This window comes from Gossypium raimondii, chromosome 4, assembly GCF_025698545.1.
Source record: "Gossypium raimondii isolate GPD5lz chromosome 4, ASM2569854v1, whole genome shotgun sequence".
NCBI classification, from domain to species: Eukaryota; Viridiplantae; Streptophyta; class Magnoliopsida; order Malvales; family Malvaceae; genus Gossypium; species Gossypium raimondii.
In genome coordinates, this window is record NC_068568.1 from 41552243 (window position 1) to 41565667 (window position 13425).

Consider the following 13425-nt stretch of genomic DNA (forward strand, 5'->3'; position numbering starts at 1 on the left):
AAGTCCCATTTATGGAAAACTTTGTTTTTCTTAGATCCAAGCCTTATCCTTGATGAGTGGGCTTCTATAAAATTATCTATTAATTTATATTAGAATGAGCTTGCTGGTTCGAGTGATAAGGAGTTAGTGTGTTGAAAGATCTATGTTCAAATCCCTACGTGAGCGTAGGTGTTCATTTTTGCTCGCTTGTCTAATAGAGTTTCGATAGAGCTAAAATTTAGAGTTAGTTATGAGTGAGGGGGTTAATGAGAGAAAAATAAGGGATATGTTGCCATATCTTTTATTTTTCTATTTTCTTTCAAATTTTTATTATTTTCTCTCTCCTCTCAATTCTCTCTGACTTTTTTTCTTCTGTGTTCTTTCTCACTAAAAGTTTTTCTTTCGTTTTACTTTATTCTTTCAATCTGTGTTCCAAATCGTTGTGATACGAATCCTTGTTATCTCCGTCTGTTTAGGTAAGCGAAGGGGGTGAGCTCTGGTTTGTTTCTATGGCAATGGTTAGTGAAAATTCCTATTAGTATTTCTTTTCTTAGTTTGGTTTTTGGGTTTTCGCAGCAGTGATTCAAGAAGAATGGGACTTTCCTCTCGCAGAATCATAGTCGAAATCCTTAGGGTTATGGGTAAGTGTCGATCACTTGAATTGAACCATTTTTGGTTTTGTTGGTTGGATTTAATTGAGCATTAAAACTAATTTTGGGAGTTTAGATTGTCAATTTTAGGTTCTGGTGGTCTCGGCAGTGGTATCGCATCAAAATCATACAAGGTGTGTACTCCTAACGTGAAAAATTGAGCATCAGTGAAAGCCGAAAAAGCTTTCTGTCGACGTCACACGGATGTGTGCTTGGCCGTGTGGTTGGCCGTGTGCGAGACATGGTCGTGTGTTTGACAAAGGCATGGCCGTGCGCAAGACACGACTGTGCTAGACCTGTCCATGGGCCGGACGGCCCGCCCGAAATATGGGAGGGTTCGGGTAAAAATATAGGCCCGAAATATGGGCTTGGGCAAAAAAATGAGGCCCGTTTAAAAAATAGGTCGGGCTCGGGCTCAACTTTTTTGGCCCGGCTCGGCTCGAATATAATAAATATATATTTTTTATTTTTATTTTTTAATTTTAAAATACTTTTAAAAAAAATTTATTTTTATTTTTAAAATAGTTTTTTTGTGTTTATTAAAAACCGAGCTGGGCCGGGCCAGGCTCGGGCTTATTATTTTTTTCCCGGGTCGGGCCTGGGAAAAATTTTAGGCCCATATGTCGGGCCGGGCCGGGCCCGGGCCTAAGAGTCGGGCCGAATTTTTTTCCAAACCCGGCCCGACCCGGCCCATGGACAGGTCTAGACTGTGCGGTGGTGTGAGTCTGGCCATGTGAGCCCACACGGGCATGCCACATGGGTGTATAGGTTTTGGGCCAGGCCGTGTGGCCCACATAGGCAAGGCCAATCTAGGCGTGTGGGCCCATAAAGGCATGTGGGCTCATAATTCTGAAATTTTTTCTAGGGTTGCACAGGTCATTCCGATCGACTGTGGGTCTACCATAGGGTCGGTAAGGGCTAAACAAACCCTATTTTGTATGCTAGGATATTCTGATAAACTGATCTGAGTAGGATACTATATGTATGTCTGACTGTACTGTTTAAGTATGTATGTTGTTTGTATACAAGCATGTTAAATATGTTAATTCTGTATATGTGTTTCGTATATGTGTTTAGGGTGGGTTTTGTATATGTGGAGGAAGTGATCTATGTAGCGACACTCCGCCTATATTCTGGCAGCTTGACTGCATATTATCTGTAATGTGTCGCATCGACACTATATGGTGTGTAGCGATGGGTGGGTGTTTTTAACCCCACATGGTGTGATGGGATAGTCAGAGATGGTGTATAGATGATGGGGGTAGGACTCGCTATATCTGTTCTATTTATCTGATTCTGATAACTGCATCTGTTATGGACTTAGGTTCGAATCTGTATCTGACTGATTATAAAATTTGTGCATGTTGCAGGTCTATTTCTGTTGGGTTACACACTGAGTTTACAAAAACTCACATCCATTTCTCTATTATGTTTAGGTAATCCACAAACTTAGGCGGATTGGTGCGGCAGAGTCTCACGGTGACCACAAGTTTATGAACTGACTTTAAATATGGTTTTTAGTTATTTAAGGATTATTTTTGGGAGTTTTGTAATTATTAGACTCTCTGGACTGTTTGGTTTTCATTTGGACTTCAATTTCGTTTTGACTTCTTATTTGCAACGATTGACTAGAAACATGGTTTTTATGAAAACAAAGGTTTTTCTGAAAATACAAACTGGATTTCTAAAAATATAACACTTTCTAAGACTTCTGCTGTGGAATTTGTTTTGGTAAAAGAATTAATTAAATAACGCTTTCAATAATAGTAATAAACGAATATAGGTTATAAAACTTGGGTGATTTATCGAACAACTATACAAAGCTTTATTGAAGTAGCACTATTTTCAAAACCCTTCATCGTAACATCACCATATTCGGCCATAACGTCTAGTTGGAGTATTACAACCATAACCCAAAACTGGTGTGCAGAGGAAGGAAGGGTCTAGTAAACTGAAAGGTGCTAAAAGTAACATGTTCTAGTCTCATTATTAATGCGTTTTTGGGTGATTATTCAATATTAATTTTGAATTTATGCTTCTAATCCTTTAAATTCATGTTTTTATACTTAAGAGAGCATTTGGTTGCAAAAGGAGAAAAAATAAGTAAAAACCAAAAAATTAGAGCAAGGTACAGGGGCCACACGAGCTAGACCATTCCATACGGCCATGTGAGACACACGGGTTACCACATGACCATGTGGCAAGCCGAGTCAATTTCATATATTACACTCTGAACAGTGGAATAACACAATTTTTAGGTTTTTCGGGCAGTCTAAGACCTATATATGACAAAGATAAGAAGAGAGAAGGAAGTCGTCATAGAATATTAAAGAAATTAACTCAGAAAACACCTTTGAAGTCGACTCGAAACTAGATTTTCATCAAGATTGAAGATCTCATTTTGTTTTCTTTGAATTTTATTATGATTTTCTTTATTTCTTGTGGTTATATTGTCTTTGAGATGTTTTTATTTTCGATTATAAACTAATTTTCTAAATACCTAGGGAAATTAACCCTGGGATGGATTTTGTCTTTTGATATATTTTTTATACAATAAATACTTGGATATTGTTCTCAATTTTGTGTGCTTAGTTCTTGGTTTACTATTTCTAGACTATTAATTCATGTTTGATGTGCTTAAATAGAGGAGGAAAAGTCTCTGTTTAAAAGTAGATTAGCTTAATTGAGTGGAGTTGCATGCAATCTTAGAAATAAAATGACATAAATCTACTGAATTAGAGTCAAATCTAATATGGGGATCCATAGATCGAGTTAATGCGGCAATAGAGGTTTTAATTAGAAAGAAATTTCAATTAATCAACCTGAAGTTAGTTGCTCCTAGTTTGAAAAAGATATTAGCATTGTCGAAACCATTTTTTTAAAAGATAAAAAAAATTTAGTTGTCGACGTAAAAATAAATAAAAAAATTGGGGTCGCCACCGATCTGTTATTGAGGTGTGATCGGATCACCTTGAAAACAATTTTAGGTCTTCGAATTTTGAGAAAATAGGTTCGGGAGTCGGTTACGCACGAGGAAGGGTTAGCACCCTCGTAACGCCCAAAAATTGGTACCGAATCATTATTTAATGTCTTTATGTCGAAAGCTGAAAGTTTGAAAAGATTTAAAATACGATCCTCTTTTATTAATGTTGATTTTAAAATGCTTTAATAAAATCAAAATTGGAAAATGCCTCCTTATCTCGAAGTAACAAGACGTCACACCCAGTAAGTTAGGACCAGACATCTCATATTTTGAGAGTAAGTTTGCATTTCACTTTTTATTTAAACCTCATTTATTTTAATTTAAAAGGATATTTGATTACTTAGAATCAACGAGAAAAATCGAAGCCCAGTAAGTTAGGGCATGATTTCTCGAATTTTCTAAATATAGAATATTACCTTTATTTTTTGAAATTTTATGCGTTTGGAAATTTAAAAGGATATTTTACTATTTAGGTTTAACGAGAAAATCGAGACCCAGTAAGTTAGGGTACAATTTCTCGAATTTCCAAAATGTAAAATATTGCCTTATTTAGCAAAATTTCATTTCGAATAATAGCGGGTAATTTATTTGAAGGTAAGCATTTATTTTGTTTGAAATAAAATAAAGTAACCTAAGTTGGGATAACTATGTCGGAGTTTAATTTACAATATGATGACGTGAAATAATAATATAATAATAAATATGGAATAATGATACATGGATAATTACACGAATGTATGACAAAATATGAAAATACGAGTAAACTAATTATGGTACACACAATAGCAAAAATCTCACAACATTCATCATTCAAATACAAACATTAATAAATAAAGACCCATTAATTAGACAAACAATTAAGAAATGTAAAAGCAAAGTAAAATCGAATAAGATGTAAAAAACGATGTTAAAATGATAGTGATGAGTTTAAAATAAATAATGCCAAACAAGAAATTTAAGGTTAAAAATATATAAGTCAATTTTTTAAAATGTATATAAGTATAAGATACGTAATGTAAGAAAAGAAAAATCTTTGAAAAGAAAAACAAATGAAGTTGCGTTTAAAAGGTATATAAAACAATTTTAAAATAATAAAACGAATTCAACGAAATGATGCGTAAAATGAATTCAAAATAAAAACAGTTTATAATAGTTAATATATATTTATAACACATCTTAACATAAAATAAAATAAACAATAAAAGCAAACCAATATATCATAAAAAAAATTTGGAATGTTATATAGAAAAGATATGTATAAACAAAAATGTTTAATATAAATAAAACGTAAAAGTAAAATGAAATAAAACTATTTAAATGTAATAATATATATAAAAGAAAAAAAAAGTTACATAGTTAAAAAGCAAATAAAATGAAATCAAAACAAACAAAACTAATAATAATAAACAAGAGCAATTTAAAAGAAAATTAAAGAAATTAAAGAACTAAGGATGAAACTGGAAACGGACAAAAATCTGGGGGTCGAAACTGTAAATAAATGAAACAGGTGGCTAGGGGGCTGAAACGAGATACACGAATAACAGGGGACCAAAGGGGAAATATTCCCGTCCCTCAAAATGCGGCACTTCGTTGTGGATCAAATCGAAACAAAAATGTAAGAAAAGATTAAATTTAAAAAGAAATAAAATAAAAAAGGTATCGAATTGAAATACTGTACAAGGTGGAGGGGTCATGGTTGCAAATAACCCTCCCCCTACCAAAACGCGCGAATCTAGCCGCGGTTGGATCGGGTCATCGGGCATGGACGCTAAACGGCATTGTTTGGGCGCTAGGAACCCTAACTCAAAACGGCGTCGTATGATGCCATTATTTAAACTAAAACTTCCTAAAAAAAACAATTGTAACTTATGTTTTTTAAAAAATATGCTGCTGATTTTCTCTGTTTTGGGCTGCGGGTATTTGGGCTTGGTTTTGGGTTTAGGCTAGTTGGGTTTCTGTAACTTGGGTTGGGGATATTGGTTGATTCAGATTTAGGGTCTGTTTGGTTTGGGCCACATAGAGCCCGGTGTAAAGGGACTATTTTTGGACTTTTAATTTTGGTTTTATATTTATTATTTATTAATTTTTGAATTGGGCCGGGCAAATTTGGGCCATTACAAGCATAATTTAGAGATTTCTACGGATCAAGATACTAAGTGAACAAATTGTTTAATACAGATTGATAATGACAGATGAAGTTTAGGTGAATTCTTTCCTGGGTATTGTTTCGCTTCTTAGTTGTTAATTGTTTGTTTTCCTATTTTTTTCTTTGTCATGCTCTTTAGTTAATTAATTTAGTTAATTTCAGTTTTAATCAGTCACTTCAATTTGTCGATTAAATAATAGAAAGACGTTAATTACTAGTACTTTTAGTCTTCGTGGGAACGATATCTGTGATCACTGTAGCAATACTATTAATTGATAGGTGCACTTACCTTTGTCAAATTTTTAGTTGGTTTCGTGGACATCATAAACCCTACTTCGTGTGATTAGGTGGACGAAGATGGTGTGTAGCGGTTGGATAGGTGGGATCACATTGCATTTGTTTTGGCATTCAAGTGTGTATTGCATATACGTCTAATTGTATTATTTACATACTGATTCGCTTATTCAACATGTATGAATATCGTGTATTATTCGATATTTTTGTTGTATTTGGACGGTTGTTGACACCGCTTATTTACGTATGTTTTGGAATCACACTAAGCTTTCATAGCTCACTCCATTAGTTTTCTGTCTTTCAAGTAAACCAAGTGGATAGGTCTCGAACTCAACGGATTGAAGGATCTCAAAGTATTATGTTCTTGTTTGATTCAAATAAGTTTTCTATAGCATTTTGATCTGGTTCAGTTGGTTTTGTAATTAAATTTAAGTAAACTTCGGTATGAGATTTTTGGTTTAAGTTAACTTAATTGTTTTCACGCTTCACATTTTATTAAAGTATGTTGGTTACTTGGAAAATTAGACAGTTTTAAGTGTTTGTTTGAAATTTTCAATTGACTATAAAAGGGTCATACTTTTACGTTGTATTACTTCAAAAATTAAGATTACTAAGTCCATTTTGGTTTTAAAGCTAGTACATAAGTATTTCTATCTGGTTTTAAGGTCTCTAAATGACATTTTGTTTTGAGCTATCTTGCTGGTCAATGTAACCTCTAGAATCTGGTCAAAAATTCTAGGTCAGGTTTTGGGGTGTTACATTTAGTAGTATCAGAAGCAAGTTTACAAAAATTCAGCCTGTGTTTTTAACGTGTCCACTTGCATGAATTTGAAAGGGGTATCTTGATAAAAACATATTGTAGTGTTTTGAAATTGTTTTTCTTTAAAAAAAAGTCTAAGACTTTGACGCTGGTCCATGTTAAACTCTGAAATTGTAAGGTTTAAATATTTATCTTTGATTCTTTTTCCTGATATGAAATGGTAGATACTTTAGTATTATACGCGAAGACTGCTATGGAATCTAGCGATCAACAAGGTCATGAGAATCAGCCTAGTGGGACTTTAGATGAGTAATCGATTTCTCTGGGCGTGTGTCTGCTCAGGAGATAGAGGTTGTCGTGGTTACGCTAGTTACTGATGACGGTAACTTGGGGGTTGGTGTTCATACATTGATCCAGTCTCTATTAGGAGTGTTGGAGAGAGTCTTTGAGACTATGTTGGAAAAGAGTAAGTCTATTGAGTGTGAGTGTAAAATTCATGGTAAGGCTCGGAGTAAAAGCGGTTTTAGTCCTTCTAGATCAGAGCCACGATATATCAAATGAGTTAGATTTCAGCGAAATTCTAGGAAAAATGATGCGAGAGGTGCTAGTGGTGGCACAGATTTTCTGGTATGTGGGTTTTGTAGTTAGAGATATCCGAGCGAGTGCCGGAAGAAGTCTAGAACGTGTTTAATATACGGGTCCATAGAGCACCAGATTAGAAATAGCCATCGTCGACCACCTGGTTAGAAGCAAGTCTTGAAAAAGGCTCAAAATCGGGGAGCTGGAATTAGCGACAAGTTAGGTATTATTCTAGGTTATTGAATTTGTGTTTTGTTTTTTTTTGTTTGGACATGGTTTGGTCTTTTGTTTGATTGTTGAGGTACTGTGTTTGAATTGATGTGCTTCTGTGGCTAAGTGTTGTGTTTGTGTGTGTGAGGTTCTGGGTTCGAATCCACTTACTTAAAAAATAATTTATTCTGGTTTAGTAGTTAGGAGTTGTCTTTGTGTGTGAAAGTGAATTAGATCTGTAAGACTGTTCTTTTTTTAATTGAGGTTAAGTATGGGTTGGTAGTGCATTTGAGAATAGAGTGCGCAGCGGAAGCTTGGTAGTGAATTGTGCGACTTAGTGATTGTCATGTTAGTAGGAAATTTTGGGGACAAAATTTATTTAAGGAGGGTTTAGTTGTAACGTCCAAAATTTAGGGTTAGAAGAATTAAGGTTTGTAGGTGAGTCAGTGGTTTTACATAGATTTTTACATTTTCTTTCGCGTTTGAAGGACAACAATAAGCCTAGTGATTCAGTGGTTAAGTTTATGTGTACCCTTTGGTCGCGTGTTCGAACCCTTATGTATGCAAAGTGAAAACTATTTTCTGGTTTTAACTCTGAAAATTTTGATAGGTTTAAGTTTTGTAAATTTTTTACTTAATTAATTTTTTTTATTTTGATTTTGAAAGAGGAAATTTCCTACAAAAAAAACTTCTCTCATGTTCTGTTTCATTCACTTTTTCCTCTCTCGTTATTTTCCTTCATTTTTTTCCCTAAAATGATTTTACTTTCTTATGGCAACTGCATTCTTTGATAGTATTTTCCCTTTACTTCAATTCTGGTAACTTTGTGTGGTTCTTCAAAGGCCTCGTTGGTACTTTGATCCTTCGTTTAATCAAGTGTCGAATCGGGTAAGTATAAATATTATTTTCTTTTTGAATACTTGCATTGTTTCCTTGATTCTTGTACATATAGTTGAGATTAAATTTCTTGAGGATTTAGTAGAATTATGTAATTGAGTTTCAAAACGGTAGAGTATAAGGGAATTGGTCGATTGTTAGTGCGTAGCATTGTCTTTCAGGTGTGTATTCTTGAGCTATCTGAATTAAAGGTGAAATTGTGTTTGAATGTCGTGATTTGCAGCAAGATTTGGGGTGTTTTTAGACCATACGGGAAATCTACACAGCCGTGTGCCTTTTTAGTAAATTAGGGTGACTTTCGAATCACACGGCCTAGAATACGTCACACAGGCTGGCCACACGGTCGTATGACCTCTGTTTGGGAATTTTTCGATCTTATATAGGCATGTCCCTCAGCCACACGGCCGTGTGCTTCAGTTACACGGGCGTGTCTTTCAGCCACACGATCGTGTCTCCTCTGCTTTTAGATTGTGCAATTTTGTCATACTGGGTTAAAAAGTTACACGGTCTGACCACACGACCATGCATCTTAATCACACAGGCATGTGTCTCAGCCACACAGTCGTGTGCTTTAGTAACACAGGCGTGTCCCTCAATCACACGGCCTGGCCACATGACCGTGTGGCCCTGTTTTTGCAGTTTTTCCACCTTTTTGCAAATTGATTCGTTTTAGTCCCCGAGTGATCCCGAATTTGTTTAAGCCTCTTTAAAAGTGGGTAAAACACTATTTCTATGTGAGGAAGGTTATTTAAGGGTGTTTTACTTCTTGATTGTGTATAAGAATATGTATTTGTAAGATTTAATTCGTTATCCGAATGAGTACCTAGTGATTTGGTAAACTAAGTTTGAAATGAGATAATGTTTGGATAATTGAAAGTGTGTGCATTGTCGTTCCGTCAATTTGTATCCAAATATGAATATGTTTGATTCTGACTCTAATTTTGCTAAACTGAACTAATTACAAAATGTTCATTGATTATGTAAGTTCGAAAAATGACTATGTTCAATTTTGTATATCCGTATCAATTCTGTTATCTGCATTTGCATCTGTGTTTAGGATTTGAATATAAAGTGAAGGAAGTTTGGTTTGGCAGTTTAACCACATTATTTGATTTGGCGAAAAAAACGCAATAATTCAAGTGGAAAACGACCACATAACGGTGTGATTTGGCTAGATGGGTCCACCATAACCCAAAATTGGTGTGTAGAGGATGGAAAGGTCTAGTAAACCCTATTTGGTATGATTGGGTGGACGGAGATGGTGTGTAGTGGTTGGATAGGTGGGATCACATTGCCTTTGTTTTGGCATTCAGGTGTGTATTGTATATATGTCTAGTTATATTATTTGCGTATTGATTCGCTTATTCAACATGTATGGATATCGTGTATTATTCGAGATTTTTGTTGTCTTTGGACGGCTGTTGATACCGCTTATTTACGTATGTTTTGGAATCACACTAAGCTTCGTAGCTACTCCCTTAGTTTTCTCTCTTTCAGGTAAATCGAGTGGATAGGTCTCGGACTCAGCGGATCGGAGGATCTTAGAGTATTCCATTCTGGTTTGATTCAAATAAGTTTTCTATATTATTTTGATCTAGTTTAGTTGGTTTTGTAATTAAATTTAAGTAAACTACAGTATGGGACTTTCGGTTTAAGTTAACTTAATTGTTTCTGTGCTTGATATGATTAAAGTATGTTGGTTACTTAGAAAATTAGATAGTTTTAAGTGTTTGTTCGAAATTTTCAATTGACTATAAAAGGGTCATATTTTTACGTCGTATTACTTCAAAAATTAAGATTACCAAGTCCATTTTGGTTTTAAAGCTAGTACATAAGTATTTTTATCTGGTTTTAAGGTCTCTGAATGACATTTTGTTTTAAGCTATCTTGGTGGTCAATATGACCTCCAGAATCTGGTCAAAACTTCTAGACCAGGTTTTGAGGTGTTACATTTGTTAATAAAGATGATTTATTGTAAGTAATAACTGATGAGCTCAACATTAAGACGTAATTATAAGCTTATAAGTCCTTATAAAATGGAACTAATTTGTTAATGAAATTATTTCTGGTAATAAACTTGTTAAGGTTCAGTGATTTAGTAAAAGTTGTGATAATATGGTATTCGGATATATATAAGACAAATTTGTTATTAAATATTATTATAATCATGTCAACCTTTAGTATTTGAACTAAGAAATCAATGTTAAAAGACATTGGGCTTAATAAGAAAAAAAACTTAATTTCGGAATGGTAAGTTTAGTGAAATGTGCATAACATATGGAACTATTGATGGAAATGTTTCTACATATATATTGGAAACAAGACGTCATGTGTGAAAGCTCGTTCAATGGGGAATTAAGTTCTAATAAATAGAAGCACCTTAAAAAGTTAGGTGAATTTGTAAAAATGGAACATGCTTGAATGTTAAGTCCTAAAGTGATAAAGATACAAATTTAGTATAATTCAAACTTGGCCTTGTGTTTATAAAAGAATCAACACTAATTCAAATAGGATAAGATAGGAAATCCTTTTGTACTTACTGAGTTCATCGAGCCCATAGTTAGTGGTTTAAACTCGTAGGTATCAGATTCACTGAGAAGTTATGGGTTCAACTTGGAAGCTTCACATCACTCTTCAATTGATCTTGTAATGTATTCATATTAGTTTTCATTTGCATAAGAACTTGAGCATGTACACAAAGACTTAAGTTGGATTTGTAATTATAAAACTTGAGTTGTAATTCAAGCCATTTATATGTTTTTAATCAAGTTTTATCACATGGTTACCTCTTATGTGTTTATAACTTGCCTTTTTAAATTTTAAATGAGTTTATAAATTGATTTATAATGGTTTGGAACTCAATAATATGTTATAAAAGGGTTTGGGGATGCTTTATAGTGTCTTTGGACTAATTTTTAGCTCTAATGGCTTTAGTAACGGTACTTGTCCTCTATGGTATCGCAACAAGTCAAACAAATTTCAGATGTCTAGGTAGTTGTTCTACAACTTGGAATAGTTGTATCAAAACAATTACCTGTGCTTTTATGAACTTGTGTTTTTAAGCTCTGAGATGACCTCGAATGATGTCCAAACATTCTCATATTGTAATGAGACTCTGGAAATGGTCTAAAATGTGTGTATGAAGTGTGAAAACTAATGGTGGATTTTGTATTTAGATTTAACTTATTTATTACTCAAATCAATTTGAAAATTTGTATTTTCAACCATTTAAGTGTTTTAAAGTTTGTTTGATGTATTGGGTGTGTCCAAACACCTATGAAATGAATTAAAATGATTTTAAAAATATATTCAAGCTTATTAAATGTTGAGACTTGTTTTTAATACTGCTAGGCCCGAAAATACCAAGACGGGGGGTGAATTGGTATTTTAAAAATCTGTACAAACTTTTCTAAATGATATGAAAATTAAGAAAAGCTTGGACACTTCAATTTATAGTGGTTCAACCCTGATTGCCTACCTCCGCTACCTTAGCTTTCCACCACTAAGGATTTCCCAATTCACTATTAGAATTGATACCTTTCAATGAGAATGTATAACATTTACAACACTATCTTTTTCTTAAGGCTTAGATAGAACATTTCCCTTAGCTTTTATGGCTAAATTAGAACCCTTCTTAGTTTTTATGGATAAAAATTCTTCAAATTTACAATTGTTGATATGAAAGAAAATAAACAAAGAGGCCTTTACAAGGTGTGTGTTTACAAACATTAAGCTCTCAAAAAATTAGAATGAGAGTGATAAAATATCTAACAGTAAGCTCCTAGAGATATGTATAAGAGGAAATGAAAGAATAAATAATTTGAAGCTTTTCTCTTAACTTTGATGCTTGGATGTCTCTCTCTCAAGTCTTGAAGTGTTCTTGTAGAGTATTTATACTAAGAAATAAGTTTAAGGATGCTTATGGTTGTTGGGGATGAATTCTAGCCATTAGAAGCATTAATTTCGGGCTTAAAAACTATCCTTGCAACCAAAGTCTCAAGACTTGGCAAGATGTTTCGAGACATGGCTTAAAAATAATTATTATATAGTTGTTGGCAGGCTATGTCTCGAGACATACAAGCTTATGTCTCGAGACATATGGATCAATGTCTCTAAACATGCAAGTCATGTCTCTAGACATGTAGCCCTTGGAACAAAATTTTGTATTCGAACTTTTATGTCTCAAGACATGGTCTTATGTCTCGATACTTGACTCCTAAAGTGTCTTAAAAACATTTTAAACATCTTAAAACATTTTGGTATTAACTCAAAAATATTTAAATAAATTAAAACACATTTAAAACATGTTTTTTTAGTATATTACAAGTCCTTATTTGATAAAATTTTCAACTATATTTTTACCAAATGACTTAGGAAAATATAGTATATATAAGTAACATCTCAGTATTGCCTTCACTAGTAAGTCGGCCTCTCTGCTATCAATCGCTATATAATTTTTCACATTCACCTTTTTAAACATATCACCAGTTGCTGCAGACTTGCTGGAGTTCACTGTTACTTTGCCAACAAGCGCCTCCTTATAGGTTACGTTATCCTTGCTTTTCGGGTCTCCTTCAAGCACTTCATGCTAATAATTTTTCTTATCTCTGTCCCCAACCCTCAAGTTGGACTTTTTCCAGTATGAAAAGCAGCTGTTAAGCGTGCCAAGTTGACATCGATCGTACATCCATAATAACGAAACCCATTCAATCTCCGAACAGCTCTTCTTGCGTCAACAAGGTCCTGAAATCTGACGAACCCAAATTATTTTCCACTCTTTGATGTTTTTCTATTGGGATAAAGACATCCACAATCTTACCCAACGTTTTGAATAGATACCTGATGTCTCTCCAGCTAACCCTACTAGGAATGTTGTTGATGAATAAAGTTGTACAGCTTCTACTCTTTGCCTCTTCCATATCCCCTC